This window comes from Zootoca vivipara, chromosome 9, assembly GCF_963506605.1.
Source record: "Zootoca vivipara chromosome 9, rZooViv1.1, whole genome shotgun sequence".
Classification (NCBI taxonomy): domain Eukaryota; kingdom Metazoa; phylum Chordata; class Lepidosauria; order Squamata; family Lacertidae; genus Zootoca; species Zootoca vivipara.
Window position 1 is genome coordinate 47,851,620 of NC_083284.1, and position 20,207 is coordinate 47,871,826.

The 20,207-nt window shown below is 41.6% G+C and overlaps 1 protein-coding gene across 3 annotated transcripts in view; it reads right to left on the bottom strand.

Moving 5' to 3' along the window:
• Nucleotides 1-20,207, bottom strand: part of GPM6A (glycoprotein M6A) — a 198,349-nt gene that overhangs the window by 115,215 nt on the left and 62,927 nt on the right. The gene's annotated exons all lie outside the window — the stretch shown is intronic.

Genomic DNA, 20,207 nt, shown 5'->3' on the forward strand with positions numbered 1-20,207 from the left:
ATAGCCCAGTTTTTGCCTGCCCCCCAAACTTGTATTCAATATATCACCTCTTATTTAGGGACTCCACACCATCTCCAGAACTGACCAATCATCTCTGGACAGCACAGCCAATCACATTAATCGGGGTGAAATCATATTTTAAATAGAAAATTGAAAAACCCTTCGAGTAGACATGGCATAGCTGGGGGCTGGACAGCTTTGTGTCTCCTCTTTTTGTGTGTGTGTTCTCCTTTCCCCCCTTGATTATACCTTTTCCAATTGGGGGGTCCCTCAGGAATGCACTGAAAGGACTACAGAGTTTGGGCAGAATCATGTACAGTACAGTGGAACCTCTGTTTATGAACACCTCGGTTTATGAATTTTCGGTTTATGAACGCCGCGGACCCATCTGGAACGGATTAATCCACTTTCCATTACTTTCAATGGGAAAGTTCGCTTCAGTTTATGAACGCTTCAGTTTATGAACAGACTTCCGGAACCAATTGTGTTCATAAACCGAGGTACCACTGTACAACATTTTTAGCCAGTCAGGTGCATGTATTTACACCTGATCTGGCTCTTCTTTCCTGGGGCTGTGCTGGTTATTCTCAGTGGTGCTGCCTTTTCTTCAGCCAGCCAGCTATAAGTGTGCATAGGATTGCATCCTCACACTGCAGTGTTCATCATGTCTACTGACATTCTTTGAATGTGTAACTAGAGCTAAAGGAGGAGCAGGTTTCAAACAAAGTAGCTCTCATGCAATTCCAGATATAATATTTAAAAGCTAGATGAGCATGGGGGGGGGAGAGAGATATTGGAAGCTTTTTAAATGTGATTCCTTTACAAGATACTACCTAAAATGCACTCATACACACACAGCAATGTGTGCATTTAATAACCCTCAAGAGAGAAACAATAGCTTGCTTCTGTGTTTATGGAGAGGTGGTTCCATTATATTAGCTGCATGTAAGTGTGTCTTGTCCCATTTGCTGGGTTAATTTATTATTGAATTTATGACTCTCCAATTTCAGGAAGCTTTACTGCACTAGTCCGAAGAACCAAGTTATTAGTTTTCACTCTACTGTAAGATAAACTTTAATGTGCTAAACTGGATTACCTAAAACTTACTGATCTGACCCCCACCAAAAAAAACACAAAACACACACACACACACACACACACACACACACACCGTCGTCTAAGATGTTAATAATCTTTTCTGTCAAGTATATTAATGACTGGGATACTTCTCTTTCTTGTTACATCCGGGCCATTGCACAATTCATTGTCCCAGAAGGACTAGAAAACAGGCTTGTAAAATTATCTCTTTGGCAGTAAAGCCAAGCAATCTTGGTCTACAGCAGCACCTTATTACTTTGCCCCCTTGCCAAGGTATGAAAGACCAATAATGGCAAGATTGTGATCTTTTTGAGTTGCAATGCCTACAGATAATATGATGAAATAAATATGCCCTGCTTAACAACTACAGGCAGGGTTGGGCCAGGGAATTTTGCTGAGTGAGGTGGAGGGCAAGATGGTGCACACATCCATTCCTTGTACAAAAGTCTCTTAGATTAGCACTTGAGTCTTACTTCAACGCTGGTGATGGAACAGCTCCTGCTACACTTCAGAGCAGCAGGCTAGCTTTGGGGGGGGCATATCAATGTGGTAATGTGGTACATACAGTGCTGCCTGCGTTGGCTGTCTAAAGATAGCATTAGTGGCCAGCAGGGCAGTGCAGATGGGGCAGCACGTCAAGCTCCCCACTACTTTGCCCCTCCTCAATAACTGGTAGTGATGCACACCCCTGGGGATGCAGGTGAGCAATGCCATGCTGCCACAGTGGCTGCCATTGAAAGGTAGGGCTGTCCTGGCAAGAGGTAAGGCCATGCCGTAATGATGAAATATTATGAGGGCAGGAACACAGAGGGTAAATAAACCAAAAGCAAGGTGCACAACTCATAAAGAGAGATGCTGTTAATCAAATACTAAAGTTGTATCTCACCTCTGTGTGGCTAACACACAAACCACATTAAAATCCAGGGCAAGGTCCCGCCCCCACCCCAAAGGCTATGCAGCCTTACACAGTCCTCATGTGATGACTCACTGATACATTATGCATTGATTGGTGGGGCTTCTGGGGGGAAGGCCGTGGCGAGTTAAATGCATCCTGCATTCATATGTTTCCCACCCTCATCAGTGTCCTGCAGGAGTGCCAGCTTGGCCCCGCAGCCGTGGGTGCCATGGCCCTTTCATGGGGCATTTTGTGCTGTGCTCAGCCACCCAGGGCCCCAGGGAGTTGGCACCTATGGCGTCCTCTCCACACTGTCCTGTCTCTCTTGCAATGTCCATGTGGGATTTGGGGCAGATCCACCTCATACATTTAAAGCACATCCAATGCACATTTAAAGCATGTAACTTCCCCCAAAGAATTCTGGGGACTGTAGTTTGTTAAGGGTGCTGGGAATTGCAGCTCTGTGAGGGGGAAACTACACCCCCAATATTCTTAGGGCGAGCCATGTGCTTTAAATGTGTGTAAGATGTACTTTAAATATACGGTGTGGATCTGATTGGTTAGAGATTCTTGATGGTTAAGCAGAGGTATACACAGACACACTCAAATTTTACAGGTTTGATGCACACACATTAATAATGTGTAAATAAGGCAGATTTCTTTGTTAGTATATGCCTGAAAGCAATGATGCAGACAATGATTACAATTAAACAAGATTTGAGAAAGGGGAAGGTGGTATGTTGGAAACACAGGCAATGCAGATAGCTGACAGTAGTGCACAGCTGTTTAATGGAGGGTGGGGGGAACACCCTGCATCCAAACAAGTAAAATGGTCTGGGAAATAATACTCGCAACTGTCCACAGCAGCTTCTCTGGTGCCTTTATTTTTTAATGACTGGGCTAGATGGGGAAGAAAGCTCTATCCCGATTGACCCATCCATCCATCCATCCATCCATAAATACTGTAAATAAATAAGACCAACCTAAAGGGCTTCCTTGCTATACAATTCTAATCATATAACTGCTGACTAGCAAAACAGTTCCATAAACTCAACACAGATTATGCAAGAAATGAGCATTCTTTTGTTTTAAAAAATTACAAAAACTAGTGAAAGGAGGAACAATAATATCCATATTTAGATCTCCATATCACCTTGCTGACAAAGGTCCATATAGTTAAAGCTATGGTTTTCCCAGTAGTGATATATGGAAGTGAGAGCTGGACCATAAAGAAGGCTGATCGCCGAAGAATTGATGCTTTTGAATTATGGTGCTGGAGGAGACTCTTGAGAGTCCCATGGACTGCAAGAAGATCAAACCTATCCATTCTGAAGGAAATCAACCCTGAGTGCTCACTGGAAGGACAGATCATGAAGCTGAGGCTCCAATACTTTGGCCACCTCATGAGAAGAGAAGACTCCCTGGAAAATACCCTGATGCTGGGAAAGATTGAGGGCCCACTAGGAGAAGGGGGACGACAGTGGAAGAGATGGTTGGACAGTGTTCTCGAAGCTACCAACATGAGTCTGACCAAACTGCGGGAGGCAGCGGAAGACAGGAGTGCCTGGCGTGCTCTGGTCCATGGGGTCATGAAGAGTCGGACATGACTAAACAACAACAAATAATAGGTAATGCAAGATATGTTATGCAAGATAGTTCATATCCTGACCTCCTATTGAAGCAGCAGCAGGAGGAGGAGGAGGAGCTACCATAGAGGGTAGGTTAGGCAGTAACAGTGGGATAACACAGTGCTTTGGTCCATGGGGTCACAAAGTCGGACACAACTAAACAACTAAATAACAACAACAACCAACACAGATATAGGATTCTGGGTCTCTCTAGTTGAAGGATCAAACCAGTAATGGTGCTTAAGTCCTTCTTTAAGAGATTTTTAAGCAGAGAGGGGATAGTTACCAAACAGGGACATTGCAGTGGTGAATTCCCTGCACTGTCAAGGGGTTCGACTACATGATCTCAGAGGTGTTTTCCACATCTATAACAGAGCCTAGGGCTTGCCAATCAGAAGGTCGGCGGTTCGAATCCCCGTAACGGGGTGAGCTCCCGTTGCTCGGTCCCAGCTCCTGCCAACCTAGCAGTTTGAAAGCGCGTCAAAGTGCAAGTAGATAAACAGGTACTGCTCCGGCAGGAAGGTAAATGGCGTTTCCGTGCACTGCTCTGGTTCGCCAGAAGCAGCTTAGTCATGCTGGCTACATGACCCGGAAGCTGTACGCTGGCTCCTTCAGCCAGTGTATACTCCAGAGTCGTTCGTGACGGTCAGGGGTTCCTTTACCTTTGCTTAAGCCAGTAAAAAATAGGCATGTTTAAATCCAATTTATGGATCATTTAACCCTTCATATGTGAACAGTGTTAAAAGCAAGCAGCTAATGAATGCTTCTTTGAAATTAGGACTATTTGCAATAGTTGTAATATTCTGCAGCTTCCTTCTCCCATAGCTTAGTAGGTTTGGGGTTTGTAGTAGCCCGGCATCAAGTCTGGTTACTGGCAGTCTAATTATAAATACATTTCAGCCCTAGTCTTCATTCATTTGATTCACCAGCTTCTTGGGCATCTAGAGATGGTACTGAAATTCTTTATTTGTTTGCATGCAAAATGTACCATTCTGCAAAAGGCTGTAAAACAAAGTAATGTTCCAAATTTTATATGCAATCTTCAAAATTTCACAACATTTTACTAATAGATTCTTGTTTTTCCATGTCTCAACAAAGCATGGAAAGTTTAGGAACATGTAATTAATGAGCCTATTTACTTCTATGAACTGAGCTGTCATAGAGTCATATCTGCTTCCAGAGTAAGAAAAGAAAAGAGTAGAATTTGTCAGCCATCAAACGGCGAGGGGGCATCATTGCAGCAATGACAACAGAGGCAAGGAAGAGGCTGGGTTTGCATAGGTCTAGGGACTGTGGTGGTTATAGGAAGGAAAGGGGTGTGACCATGCAGAAGCCAATATATTTGCTGGGAACATTTGGGATGACATGCAATGAAGGGATTTGTGGTTACCTAGAAGGGAATGTAAGTGTTTGTGGTGCAGAAGCACCTAGAACTGGCTAGTTGTGCCATGTGCCTTGGTATTTCTGGATACTTAGCAATGGTTGAAGATATGCGAGTGAGCAGGTTGGATGTTGTACAACAGAACTGAATTGCGGCTATGGAGAAAAGGGTTGTGTCTCAGGGTCCTAATGCAGACATGTATGTGTACGTGAATCCGAAGCATTGGGGATATACGGTATGTTAGATTATGTGTTGTTTACAGAGATGGACAGTGTTTGAAAAGCCTTGTTGTGGAAATAGCACTGACCTTACAGCTAAAGACATGACCTTGCATGAAATGTTCTTAGAATGCATAGGAATATTTCACCCTCTAATATGGTTAAAATAATTCCATTAGTTGCACCATGTTAGTAAGAACAGAATTTATACCATTCTGTTGCCAAGAAAATGGCAGCTTTTTAATGCCTAATGGGGAAAATGATGAATATGTTTAAAAGGGGAATGTGGCATTCACACCGAGCCCCCAGTCGTTCCACGGACTATTGACTCTGTGCTACCACGTCTATTTCTCTTCCACTGCCACCAACCAGGTTTCCCTGGTAATATATTTGGACTCCATCAGATTGTAACATATTAACAAAGATTCAAGTTTATTGTGAATGCAAAAAAGTTTCAAATACTTTGAAACACTGTAATCCGATTCGCTCTCTCTGCCTCCCCTCTGTCTCTAACCCACTCTGACTCCTATGCCTCCCACCCATAAGAAACCAACCCAACTAACTATCTCTCTATTTCCAACTGTCTTCCCAACTGTCTAAACCTCTGGCTAAGCCTTTAAAAAGCAGGTAGACTCCGCCTCTGGGCTTTTCTATTGGTCTAACTATTAACCCTTTCTCTGCCTCCTGTACAGACATTTCCAAAACAACAGGCAAACGCCACAGGGAAAGGGGGGGAAAGAAACAAGTGATATTATCTAAACAAAATAAAAATGCTTTCACTGAATACACAATGGGGGAAAAATCTATACCCAATCATGTGGAAAATGGAGACAAATGAGGGGAAGTGTGGCCCCTATGAAAAATTAATCTGGTCAGGGTAATCATGAAGCTACTGAGTGTTTTCCCACCTGCTACTCTAATGCATAAACAAGTAGATATAAAAAGCAATACTGTATTCTCATCCTACTGCTTTGATTTCAGAACACTGAAATCAAGAACGAACGGTATCTGGATAAATATATAAAAGGATTAAATTTGTTTTGTTTAATTCTGAACTTGTAAACTATTAAAAGTGATCCCAGTTTATTAAAACTAGTTATTTGTAGATAACTAGTTTTGTAGTTCCTGTCATTAAGCATTTCCTATATAATGACAGAAGTGATTATCTTACCACCTACAACTCGGAATTTATGCTTTATCTAAGGGATGGGCTTTCTAAATACAGGCAATGGATATGCCTTTGCCTACAACAGTTTACAGCAGAGTAATATTGACCAATGGCAGCCTTCTGGAGGCCATGTGCCAAAGTAGGTGTAACCGAAGTGCAAAAGTGGGTGTGGTTAAAGCAGAAAAGTGGATCATAGCAAAACTCAAAATTTCTTGAGTTTATCATTATCTTTATTTCCATCCTTTTGCCCCTCCTAATTAATTTCCTCTTATCCTTACTAACTTCCATCCTCAGTCCCAATATTATTAATTTCTACCATTTCCTTCCTAATATATAGGGCTTTTTGCCCCAACCACCATGGACATTTCAGTCTCTCCATGCTACTCCAGAGTCTTGTAGAGAATTCATTTTAAAAAAATTAAAATTCAAAAGAAATTATATAAATGATAGTATTTACCAGTCTACGGTTGCAGTCCAATCTACACACACTTATCTAGCAGCATGCCCATCTGAGCATGGCAGGAATTACTCCTGAATGGGCATGAAAAAAGGGAAGCACTGTAAGTGGATAAATGTTTTTATTTCAAACAGAAGACTTACAATATGCTTGTAGTTTTTATTCATTACAGTTTGCAAGGCTGCTTGAGCAAATGTGATAGATAAAAAGACAGAAAGTCACAGAACCATTACACTTATAATTTTTGAGATGTCAGCCAATCTAGCCTCAAATTAAGTTTTATTTTCAAGTGGTGTAAAATATTAAGAATTGAAATTAAATTTTGTGCTGGGTTTTGTCCCCCATTGTAACCTGAGGTACAGTTAACCTTATCTCCCTGGGATTGTTTTATGAATCTTATACTTGGTCCCATTGACATTTTTGGCATGGCATACCTGGCTGTTATCATGAGGCAGCAATTGTGTTTTATTATAAATACATAACTACAAATCAGGTCTGAGAAAACACAGAATAAGACCCCAGAAAATACTGGCCTGCAACAGCTTGATGACGTCATGTAAATTGAATAGGGATTCCAACGAAAAAAGCAGCTGCCCATATCAAATTTCTTTTGAAATGCAACTTAAGTTTCAAATGTCACTTTCCATGTAACAATGGAATTGCTATTAAGTCCAAAGTCCCCACAGAACTAGCTGTGCTGTCCTTTGGATCTCTGCCTCTATCCAGCATTCTATGAACCTATTTATGTGGAGATTCCTCTGTCTCAAAACACAGAAGATTGGACAAGATGGCCTGCAGGTATCTTGCTGTTTTACACTTCTATTAATAGAGTTTGCATCATCTGGTATCCTGTTTGGAGCCAGTGCCAAACTGATAACTCCCTTAATAAAATTGTCAACGAAATTCCATTTCCACCCACTCTAGCTCAATCAACACTGAATAACTTAAGCAGCAAATTGGGAGCTGTTCCACTTGATCTTTATACACAAAAATAATAGTTGGTGAATGTGTCATTGATGGGACAAACTGCAAATCATTCAGGAATAACGCATGCACATATTTCTCGCTGTAAATGAAACAGGAACCTATAGACCAGTAATACTCAATAAATTCCATAAGCAATATACAGGAATATAGTAAGTTGCCTTCTTTGAAGCTTGACTTATATACATTAAGACTGTCTACACTGACTGCCAGCAGCTCTCCAGGTTCTTTGACAGGAGTCTATTCCCAGTCTTACTTGCACATGCCGGGTATTGAACATGGGACATAATACTATATGCTACATATATAGTTTTAAACTGGCATATATGATTTAGGTAATAGTTACAGGTAGGTAGCCACGTTGGTCTGATGTAGTCGAAACAAAATAAAAAAATATATTAAAAAATCCTTCCAGCAGCACCTAAGGTGCTAAAGTAGTTTAAATAATTAAATTTGCTTCCCCACTGAATGCTGTTTTGCCTTTCTCTTCATCCAAAATGGCATTAGGCAGATAAACTAGTTGAGGTATTTCATCAGCTGCTAAAACATCACTTCATTGAATGTTTAATTTTTACTACAGCAGAATAGATAATTGATCTGGCAGGGAACTTCTCTGCCCTCAAGCAGTGCATTAAACTAACAAGAACCATCCTTGTGCTGTTTAATGTTGAACTCAAACAATGCTGTTGTGCCCAAGTCCAAACCTAGCCAAGTGATGAAAAAGAACCTCATTAAATTCATTCATTATTTGGTAATGAAACAGAGGGTTGTATCCAGAGAAGCTTCCTCTGATGGAGTAAGCTTTTCTGCTGGATGAAGAGTCTTCTACTGGGGGGAAGCTTCTCTGGAGCCAAACCAGAATGTAGTCTGTAGAAAAGTATATATGAACTAAGCACGAATCTAAAATTAAGGTTTCTGAGGACCACATGACATATATATTTCCCAATGATATTAGCGGGAAAGGCAACAATAGCTTTAGGTTGGAAAGATAGAGAAAAATGGGCAGTAGAGGTCTGGACTAATTATTTGTTTGAATTTATTCAGTCAGACATCATGGCAGTAACGTCACAGGAAATAACATGGAGGGCCAAGTCTACTATTATAAGGACCAGATGGAACCCCTATCTTTAATGGATAACAACTACTGGATCAGAAGACATTCAGTGGAAATTAAAGACATTGTGCCCGTGGCTGAGGACAACTGTTTGAACCCTTCTAATGGATTATTGGGGGGGGGGAGGGAAAGGAAAGGAAAGAGGATACGGGAAATTAAAAATTGGAAGGAGAGAATATAATGTATGTAAAAATTCTAGTACTTTAATAAAAATCTTTTTTTAAAAAAAGACATATATATTTCCACCAATTTTCTTAAAAAAAAAAGGTAAAGCAACCATGGAAATGGGATTAAGCAGACCTCAGCACCACCAGAAATATGCACAAACACATGGCTTTCAACAGTTGCTTTTTCTTAACAAACCAAGAACCAAGTTAGAGGGAAGCAACATGCAACTGAGTTTAACATCTAGCTCAGCCCTCAAAAACACCAAACTGGTCTAATTCTAATGCTCCAAAAGACCAGACAGAACAGTTAAATGCTTAATTGCCATTCCACACATAATGAAAGGCGAATCTGGGCTTGTCAACAAGTGTATACTCAACAGGGAGCTCTTGAGTGTGCTATCATGAGGCATGTGTCACTAAACATGTGATGGTCACATTCACACTTATAGCAAGTGTGTTAGTGTACACTTAAAATAACACATAAAAAGATAATACCTTTGAAGTCCCCTGAATTAATGAATATAAACTATTTCATTATTGCTGCACAATACACACCTCTCACTGGAAGCACCAGAAGCAATTGGAAGCAATGGGAAGTAAAGAAGGAAAAGTATACACAAGTAGCCAACAGTTGCAGGGAGGTCAGGCAGGACAAAGCTCAGGCTTGCAAGAGAGGTTAAAATTAATAAAAGAGGTTTTTCAGCTATGTTCAAAGCCAGAGGAAAAACAACTACCATAGTAGGCACTGGTGGAGGAAGAGGGGGGCAGGGGGAGCGCACTACCCCCGACAGCAAGATCCCGGTGGGGTGTCATCGCGGCTGCCCCCCTGCCTATGCTGGGTGCCACGCCATCTCAGGTAGCACGCCACGCCCCCATGACACATGCTATGCCCCTGGACACGTGCCAGCCCCACCCCCGCCTCCTCTCTGCCCCCCGGGGCTGGAGCATGAGGCTCCACCACTGATAGTAGGTCGTTTGGGTGGAGAAGACAAAGAAATTCTAATGGGTGACAGAATGAAGGTGGAACTGCTCAACACCTTCTTTGCCTCTGTCTCCACCCCAAAGGAAAGCAGTGCCCAACCAGGGGATAACAGAATAAACAACATAAGAAGGTACCTGCAGCCCAAGATAGGAAAAGAGATTGTACAGGAATTGTTGTTGTTTAGTCGTTTAGTCGTGTCCGACTCTTCGTGACCCCATGGACCATAGCACGCCAGGCACTCCTGTCTTGCACTGCCTCCCGCAGTTTGGTCAAACTCATGTTCGTAGCTTCGAGAACACTGTCCAACCATCTTGTCCTCTGACGTCCCCTTCTCCTAGTGCCCTCCATCTTTCCCAACATCAGGGTCTTTTCCAAGGATTCTTCTCTTCTCATGAGGTGGCCAAAGTATTGGAGCCTCAGCTTCACGATCTGTCCTTCCAGGGAGCACTCAGGGCTGATTTCCTTAAGAATGGATAGGTTTGATCTTCTAGCAGTCCATGGGACTCTCAAGAGTCTCCTCCAGCACCATAATTCAAAAGCATCAATTCTTCGGCGATCAGCCTTCTTTATGGTCCAGCTCTCACTTCCATACATCACTACTGGGAAAACCATAGCTTTAACTATACGGACCTTTGTCGGCAAGGTGATGTCTCTGCTTTTTAAGATGCTGTCTAGGTTTGTCATTGCTTTTCTCCCAAGAAGCAGGCGTCTTTTAATTTCGGGACTGCTGTCACCATCTGCAGTAATCAAGGAGCCCAAGAAAGTAAAATCTCTCACTGCCTCCATTTCTTCCCCTTCTATTTGCCAGGAGGTGATGGGACCAGTGGCCATGATCTTGGTTTTTTTTGATGTTGAGCTTCAGACCATATTTTGCGCTCTCCTCTTTCACCCTCATTAAAAGGTTCTTTAATTCCTCCTCGCTTTCTGCCATCAAGGTTGTGTCATCTGCATATCTGAGGTTGTTGATATTTCTTCCGGCAATCTTAATTCCGGTTTGGGATTCATCTAGTCCAGCCTTTCGCATGATGAATTCTGCATATAAGTTAAATAAGCAGGGAGACAATATACAACCTTGTCGTACTCCTTTCCCAATTTTGAACCACTCAGTTGTTCCATATCCAGTTCTAACTGTAGCTTCTTGTCCCACATAGAGATTTCTCAGGAGACAGATGAGGTGATCAGGCACTCCCATTTCTTTAAGAACTTGCCATAGTTTGCTGTGGTCGACACAGTCAAAGGCTTTTGCATAGTCAATGAAGCAGAAGTAGATGTTTTTCTGGAACTCTCTAGCTTTCTCCATAATCCAGCGCATGTTTGCTATTTGGTCTCTGGTTCCTCTGCCCTTTCGAAATCCAGCTTGCACTTCTGGGAGTTCTCGGTCCACATACTGCCTAAGCCTGCCTTGTAGAATTTTAAGCATAACCTTGCTAGCGTGTGAAATGAGCGCAATTGTGCGGTAGTTGGAGCATTCTTTGGCACTGCCCTTCTTTGGAATTGGGATGTAGACTGATCTTCTCCAATCCTCTGGCCATTGCTGAGTTTTCCAAACTTGCTGGCATATTGGGTGTAGCACCTTAACAGCATCATCTTTTAAAATTTTAAATAGTTCAGCTGGAATATCATCACTTCCACTGGCCTTGTTATTAGCAGTGCTTTCTAAGGCCCATTTGACTTCACTCTCCAAGATGTCTGGCTCAAGGTCAGCAACCACACTACCTGGGGTGTACGAAACCTCCATGTCTTTCTGGTATAATTCCTCTGTGTATTCTTGCCACCTCTTCTTGATGTCTTCTGCTTCTGTTAGGTCCTTACCACTTTTGTCCTTGATTATGGTAATCTTTGTACGAAATGTTCCTTTCATATCTCCAATTTTCTTGAACAGATCTCTGGTTTTCCCCATTCTATTGTTTTCCTCTATTTCTTTGCATTGCTCATTTAAGAAGACCCTCTTGTCTCTCCTTGCTGTTTTTTGGAAATCTGCATTCAGTTTCCTGTATCTTTCCCTATCTCCCTTGCATTTTGCTTGCCTCCTCTCCTCCGCTATTTGTAAGGCCTCGTTGGACAGCCATTTTGCTTTCTTGCATTTCCTTTTCCTTGGGATGGTTTTCGTTGCTGCCTCCTGTATAATGTTACGAGCCTCCATCCATAGTTCTTCAGGCACTCTGTCCACCAAATCTAAATCCTTAAACCTGTTCCTCACTTCCACTGTGTATTCATAAGGGATTTGATTCAGATTGTATCTTACTGGCCCAGTGGTTTTTCCTACTTTCTTCAGTTTAAGCTGGAATTTTGCTATAAGAAGCTGATGATCTGAGTTACAGTCAGCTCCAGGTCTTGTTTTTGCTGATTGTATAGAGCTTCTCCATCTTTGGCTGCAGAGAATATAATCAATCTGATTTCGATGCTGCCCATTTGGTGATATCCATGTGTAGAGTCGTCTCTTGTGTTGTTGGAAGAGAGTGTTTGTGATGACCAGCTTGTTCTCTTGACAGAACTCTATTAGCCTTTGCCCTGCTTCATTTTGAACTCCAAGGCCAAACTTGCCAGTTGTTCCTTTTATCTCTTGATTCCCTACTTTAGCATTCCAATCCCCTGTAATGAGAAGAACATCCTTCTTTGGTGTCATTTCTAGAAGGTGTTGTAGGTCTTCATAGAATTGGTCAATTTCACTTTCTTCAGCTCCAGTAGTTGGTGCATAAACTTGGATTACTGTGATGTTAAAAGGTCTGCCTTGGATTCGTATCGAGATCATTCTGTCATTTTTGAGATTGCATCCCATTACAGCTTTTGCCACTCTTTTGTTGACTATGAGGGCCACTCCATTTCTACTACAGGATTCTTGCCCACAGTAGTAGATATGATAGTCACCCGAACGGAATTCGCCCATTCCCTTCCATTTTAGTTCACTGATGCCCAGGATGTCGATATTTATTCTTGTCATCTCATTTTTGACCACATCCAGCTTACCTCCATTCATTGTTCTTACATTCCAGGTTCCTATGCAATATTTTTCTTTACAGCATCGGACTTTCCTTTCGCTTCAAATTCAAATTTGCAGGACCCTATGAGCTGCACTCAAGGGTACTAAAGAACATTGCAGATGTAATCCCAGAGCCTTTTGTCTTTGAGACTTTTGGAGAACAGGTGAGGGCCCTGCAGACTGGAGGCAGGCAAATGTTGCCCCCACCTCCAACAAAAAGGGGGGAACCCAGGTAGCTACCAACTGGTCAGCTTAACATCAATACAAAGGTCCTAGAACAGATCGTTAAACAGTTGGTCTGCGAGCATTTAGGAAATGATGCTGTGATTACTGACCCATAATGGGTTCCTTAGAAACAAGTCTTTCCAGCCAAATCTCTTTCTCTTTTTTTTAAAGAGAGAGTTTTGTTTTCTCCTGCACTGGTGGGTTGGAGATTCCAACCAAACACCAGTAAAAACTTTCTGGGAGTAAGAGCTGTTTTGACAGTGAAATGGACTCCCTTGAAAGGTAGTGGACTCTCCTTCCTTGGAGGTTTCTAAGCAGAGGTTGGATGGCCATCTGTCATGGATGCTTTAGTTGAGGTCCCTGCATTGCAAGGGGTTGGGCTAGATGACCCTCAGGGTCCTTTCCAACTCTACAAATCTATGATGCTATGATCCTATGGCTATATACTGCCTGCACTCACTGCTAATGTGCTACTGGACCAAATTTAAGAATTTACTGCTACTGTATAAAGCCCTAACCACTCGGGACCAGGATATCCGAGACCTCCTTTGCCCATTCACTGTGGTTATCTGTGGGCGAACTCCTTGTGGTATCACATGCACCAGAGGATCATTTCATGGCAACTTGGACCACATCCTTCAGTGCAGTGGCACCCACCTTGTAAAACATGTTGCCCATTGAAATTAGACCGGCTCTATCATTATACACATTCTGTTGGATGCTGAAAATTCTGGGAGGAATTCAACTCCACACTGTTCCTATTGTTCCATCAGTGCAAGCATTTCATTTTTCATGATAGAATGACCTCCCCTCTTCTTTGCCCTGTGCAATACTCCAGGGCTTTGGATCCAGGGGCAGGGGGCTGTTCCATTGCATTACCAGCACTCATTGAATCTAGCCCTCTATTTCTCACAGGCTTCCAAGAAGGATGAATTGACTTATAGACAGTTATAAGAACTGTTACTATCCATCTGAAACTGTTATGTTTGCTCATGTTTAGCTGCCTATACCTTTTCCAAATAAATAAATAACTCCAGGACTGGGAGAGGGATATTCCCTTCCTGTCTTGCTTGTGGATACCCATAGGCACCTAACTGGCCACTGTGGGAAATAGAATACTGGAGAAGGCAAGGCTTTATCCAGAATATTTTGTCTTGTGGTCTTCTGTTTGCCTCTGCTTTCAAAGTTGGAAGGGTCATCTAGTCCAACCCTCTGCTATGCAGGAATATGCAGCTGGGATTGAACCTGCAACCTTGGCATTATCAACACCATGTTTTAGCCAGCTGAGCTTAGGATAGCTCGGGCTTTCAGTTCTGAAAAACCTACCACCACCCCAGAATTTCCCAAATAGACCAAAAAAGATCATCAAATATTCCTTTTTGCTAAGAAAATTGCTGCTAACAATAAGAAAACTTGAATAATTTTACATACTTCGAGTTTAGCAGCCTGTTTTTATTACTATGCTTGTTACTCCTTGCAAAAATTTCATATCATGTGCAAGAGATTATGAACACTATAGTTGGTTTTCTAATTAGCTAATATCTTATATATTTGTTTGGTTTACAGTGAATGTCCAAAATACTGAGACATAAGGGAATGTTGACAATTCCACACATATTTAGGGGGTTTCTGAAAATACATAATATACAGTAGCATTAATGTTTCAGGTACCAGTTGTCTCAATGAGATTTGGGATTTATGGGGCACCTGGTTGGGCACTGTGAAAACAGGATGCTGGATTTGATGGACCATTGGCCTTATCCAACAGGTGCTTCTTATATTATTGTAGAAACAGAAGATTCAAATCTATGTCTGGACTGGAGGACCTGACAATTACTGGGCTTTTTCCAACTCTCTCTTTTGCTTACAGGATTTTTCAGGCTCCCCTAAACTTGGGTCTCCTAATAGGCCAGAGATAGACATAAGATAAAGAATGAGTTCAAAGTGTAATTCTAGCATTTGGATTCCACTTTTCAACCTGAACTCAGCAAATCAAATGATGTCTGAAGCCTTTCAATCTTGCTTTCTTCTCTTCAGACTGGAAAAGCACCCCACAGCTAGAGAAGGAATCAGAAATGGGGAGGAGGCAGTGGCAGCAACAGCAAGTGGCGGAGCCAGCAGGGAAGAGCAAGCAAAACTCAAGGGGCTTCAGCCAGAATTTAATTGGCTGGTATCTCTGACAGTTCGGCTTTGAAGTCTGGCTTGGAGCAATGTGAATAGGCTCTGAGCTCACTTTTTAGCTTGTGTCCAGCTCCTGAACATGCTGCTAGTGATACATTACTTCTCTACTACAATTCAATGTGTCTTTTTCACTCCTGGCTCTCATCCTCTCCATTTCCTCCTCACCTTACTGCAAAGCCCTATGCAATGTGTTACCAGTCAGAACTAACACAACCCACCAGGAACTCAGTAAGCCTCCTATTTTTATTTAAATCATTTGAGGCTGAAAAACATGATGCTTCTACTTGAGACTGCATTTGATGCTTGCTTTAAGCCAACACAAGGAAATCACCAGACAGGAAGACTCTGGGGATGCCATCTTCATGTCCCAAGAGTTTCTGGCACCCAGACAGGGGTGGCTTAAGATATTTTGCTGCTTGAAACAGATAAAATAATACCCCTCTCACATACACACACATTCTACATACAGAAACTAACCAGACTGACAGCTGCTTCAGCTTGCTTCAACACTGATTGCAGGATAGCATCCTCCACCACATCTGAGGACAGCAAGCTGACTTAAAGTGTCCACGGCAGGCTGTGTAGCATACACAACTTTGGTGTCTAGCACCTCACTGGCACCGCCCTCCCCCAGCAACAGGTGCCTAAGGCAGGTGTCTCTCTCTGCCTAAAGCTGGTAAATCTGACTGTGCACTTAGGATATTCTTGATTCCCTGGACCCTCTGGACAACAAGAAGCATACTGGCTGTCCTGTGCTTTGGAAAGGATCCTGTAGCACTAGATCCCCATTTAGCCCTCTGGTTCCTCCCCTCCTTCACCAGTCCTGAAGACAGGAGGGCTTTGAGGGAAAACACGCTCCAACCCAATTTATATACACACATACACCTGTTGGCAGCAAAAGAACGAGCAACCCTTTGGCACCCACCTGAGATCCAAAGTAGACAACCCTCTAAATGCATGACCACATTTGCATTATGTTTAAATCTTCAAAAGCAAACACAGCAGTTGCATGCCAGAGGACTGAGACTGGGGCTGCAGTGTTGGAGGCAGGGTGTCATGTTAACCCTTTTGCCCTTGCCATCTTCCAGGAGAAAACTGACACCACCTAAAGCTGTTCCATTGTCCTGGAAGGGAAGCTGCTATTTTCACCCATAGTAGCTTCCCTCCCCTCTGTTGGGAGTTCTGAAAACGGATCACAAGCCTCTGTAGCTGCAACATAGATAAATTAAATGCATTTGATGTACCATTTACTTTGACCCAGAGTCTTGGAAAATGTGTTCCACTTGATACAATCTGAACCCTAGTATGAATAATGGCCAAAAAAAATATTTATCTCACTTCATCCTCACTCCATCAATGTTCCCTCCAAAATTTCATTCATGCTTGAGCCAATATTCTTAATGAGCTTGCAAGGGAACTGGGAGCTGCAGCCAGAATTCTACCTAGTGGCTTCTTCTCTGCTGTGGCTTAGGAGAAAGAGGGAGAAATGCGGCCCAGAATGAATAGTGGTTTTCCCTAATTTGAGTACTGAAGGGACTAATGTTTATTCAGATGGCTTGGAGAAAATCCAAAACAGCTGGATAATCAATCAGCTAGATTATAACATTATTCATGTATGGCTTCATGGACACAGGGCTGGACAGAAAGGTCTGCAAACTTAGATAATCAAGAATTTCATAGAAGTGGGTAATGGAGGCCAACTGTAAACGCTGCCAGAGTTAGCACTTACACAACAACCTTTCTTTTTGGCATTCATACACACTGTGCTAGAATTTGCTGAATGAATGTTCAGTGAATAGCATCCTGCAAAGCAGATTTGAACTATTTCCATTTTTCAAGTACAAAAAAAACCAAACCAGGATTCAAGCAAGAGTTCCTAATTTAAAGCCTTGTGTTATTGGCTTAACCCAGTGGTACTTGCTCCACTTAAAGTTCAAAAAGTCAGAGCAACTAACATATAATTCTAGTAGAACACTAATAGAATAATAATAATAATAATAATAATAATAATAATAATAATAATAATAAATTATTTATAGTGTTCAAAGCACTTCACATGTATTATCTATTTGCATTTGTTACAACAACCCTGGAAAGCAGGCATTAAACAACAGTCATCACCTATCCACTATCCGGCTAGGACTGCTGGCTAGGACTGATGACAGCTGGTGTCCAACAACAATTTTGAGGGCAGCATACTGGCTACGCCTTCCATTAGGTAAGTTTTATTATCTCTCAGTTTTGAGGGCACCGGGTCTGAGTGATGTCATGGCATAGGCAAGACCTGAACTGGGGGTTTGAAGCCTCTTAGCCACTACTGTGGAGTGGATTGTTACATTTCTGCCATTAGTTACAGACAGTATTTTCAATAGGAGGGGCTACATATGCAAGCAATGGTCCCAAACTGAATTTAGAAATAGCACTGTTTATCTCACTAAATTCCAAATCCTCTACAGTATTTTTGTATGGGTGATGATGTACCAATAAAATGATTGTTGAATAAATAAAATGCTATCTACTGCAACTATTCACATTGTATCTGCAAGATACACCACCATGAAACTATGCATTTCCATCATGGCTGCTAGCAACTTGCAGTGCTGTGATGCTATGCTATGCTGTGAAGAAGAAGCTCAAAGCATTCAGGTGGTGTGAAGAATGGAGGACTTTGTAGGCAGTGACACAATGTATGCTTCAATAGATTTTCAGGGAAGAGGAAGAGGGACAGTGAAGAAACAAACAATTCCAATCAAGATGGCAGCATTTATATATATATATATATATATAAAAGACACTTGTGTGATTCCATCACGATTAACATCATGGAGCACTTTCTTAGGAAAAGCAACATATAACTCACTAGTCAAACCACAAGAGGTGTATCATGCAAGATCAGGAATGTAGAAGCGAACATGCACATACTGCTGTACAAAAACAGCTATTGAGCAAGGGTACAATGCTATTGCCTCTTTCAAGGCAAAGGAATAGCCCTTAAATGATATGTAGAGACCAGAGGAACGTAGCCTGTATTTGACTGCCATATAAACATCTTCCCAATTCAGACCACAATTTTCATCTCCTTCCTTGGGATTCTGACTGCTGGTCAAGCAAAAAATTATAAGGACTGGACAAAGAGTTCCCCTGCCTTGCTCCCCAAACAACAGCCAGAGTAATGACCGTCTTATTCTGCCTTCCAGATAGAATGAAATGAAATGTAACCTGTCAGTGTTTGTGATCACAGCTGAGCTCCACTAGAGAGAAAAGGCTTCTCTCACACATGGCATATTGTGCATGGAAAACATGTTAGATGTGACAATCACACTATTAATTACAGCATTTTGAGTGCCCACTGGCTATTTCAAATGGCTTTCATTCGAATAAGGACACAGCCTTGTCTATGCCAACCTGTTAAAATAATCCATTAACCGATACATATCTTGTTAATTATAAACATCTTCAGGTGTTGTTATTTTTTTATGGAGATGTTCCCAGTTCTGGTTTATACTGCTTGCCTAGGCTTTCTATAAGTTTAGGTGGAACCTTTTCCACTGATTTTCTCTCTCTCAAGAGCAAAAAAAAAACACCATATGCTAGTTCACCACTTACGTGAAAAATACTTTCCATAGGAGGACTTCATATGCAAGCAATGACCACAAAACAATTACAGTACCTCAGAAAATGGAATTTATTGTGCCCACGCATGCACACACAAATGTTAATACGTTTTTTCATGCTGTGCTTCTGATTTTTCATTAACATACTTCATATGCAGATGATTACATTGCTTAAGCTTAAACAGTAAGCAACCACGTATGCATCTACATTTAGCATTTGTAGTAGCTTTCAAAAGCATACTGTGATTTGGAGAACCATATGAATTCATACGAGATATTAACTGATAGAAATAAGCATCTTTACACACACATCCATTGCAATTAACTGTCTGGAGAGTTAGTAAACACTGGACGGCTGTACACAGTCTAAGTGGGTCAGTTCTAATGAGAAAAGCATGACATCTACATGTAGCAAGGCAGATGGAACACAGACCAGAGAACTGGAACATGGAAACAACTGAGATATTATTTGTTTGTTTGGAATTAGTAAACAAAAAACAAAACAAAAAAACACCATTGTAATCAGCTCCCAGAAACATCTTCAGCTATGGAAAAACTACTTTAAGATCTGTTATGCCTGTAAATCACAGTGGGATTAGATGTGCTTGCATTATTATTCCACTGGTTTTAACAAGTATCCCCTGTCTTTGATGTGCCTAAGTAATTCCAGAATGCTCAGAACAACACAAAAAACACTGATGTAACAGCACAGGACTAAGGATGAGATGGTGGGGGAAAGAGATTCTTAAACAGTGGGAAAATGCGGAACTATCACCTGGCAATAAGAATAGTGTGTCCTTTTAGAAAGGCAGCACATACTGAACTCTGCAACAACATGCAATGTGCACAAGAGATTATACATAAAATAAGATGCAAATACACAGCTCTGTTTTATTCAGAAACAAAAGAAGATGCACTATACATAATCAGAAATAAAAGAAACGTCAACCTGCAATCTTTCACATTTACAACCATTTTTCTCACTATACATCACAAAACAGAGGTCTTCCAACAGATAGCAAAAGAAAAGGGAAGGGAATATGGGCAGCACTATCCGAAATTTACAAAATATAGAGTCTTTGTTCAGACTGGAAACCCATTCAGAGGTGTAAATA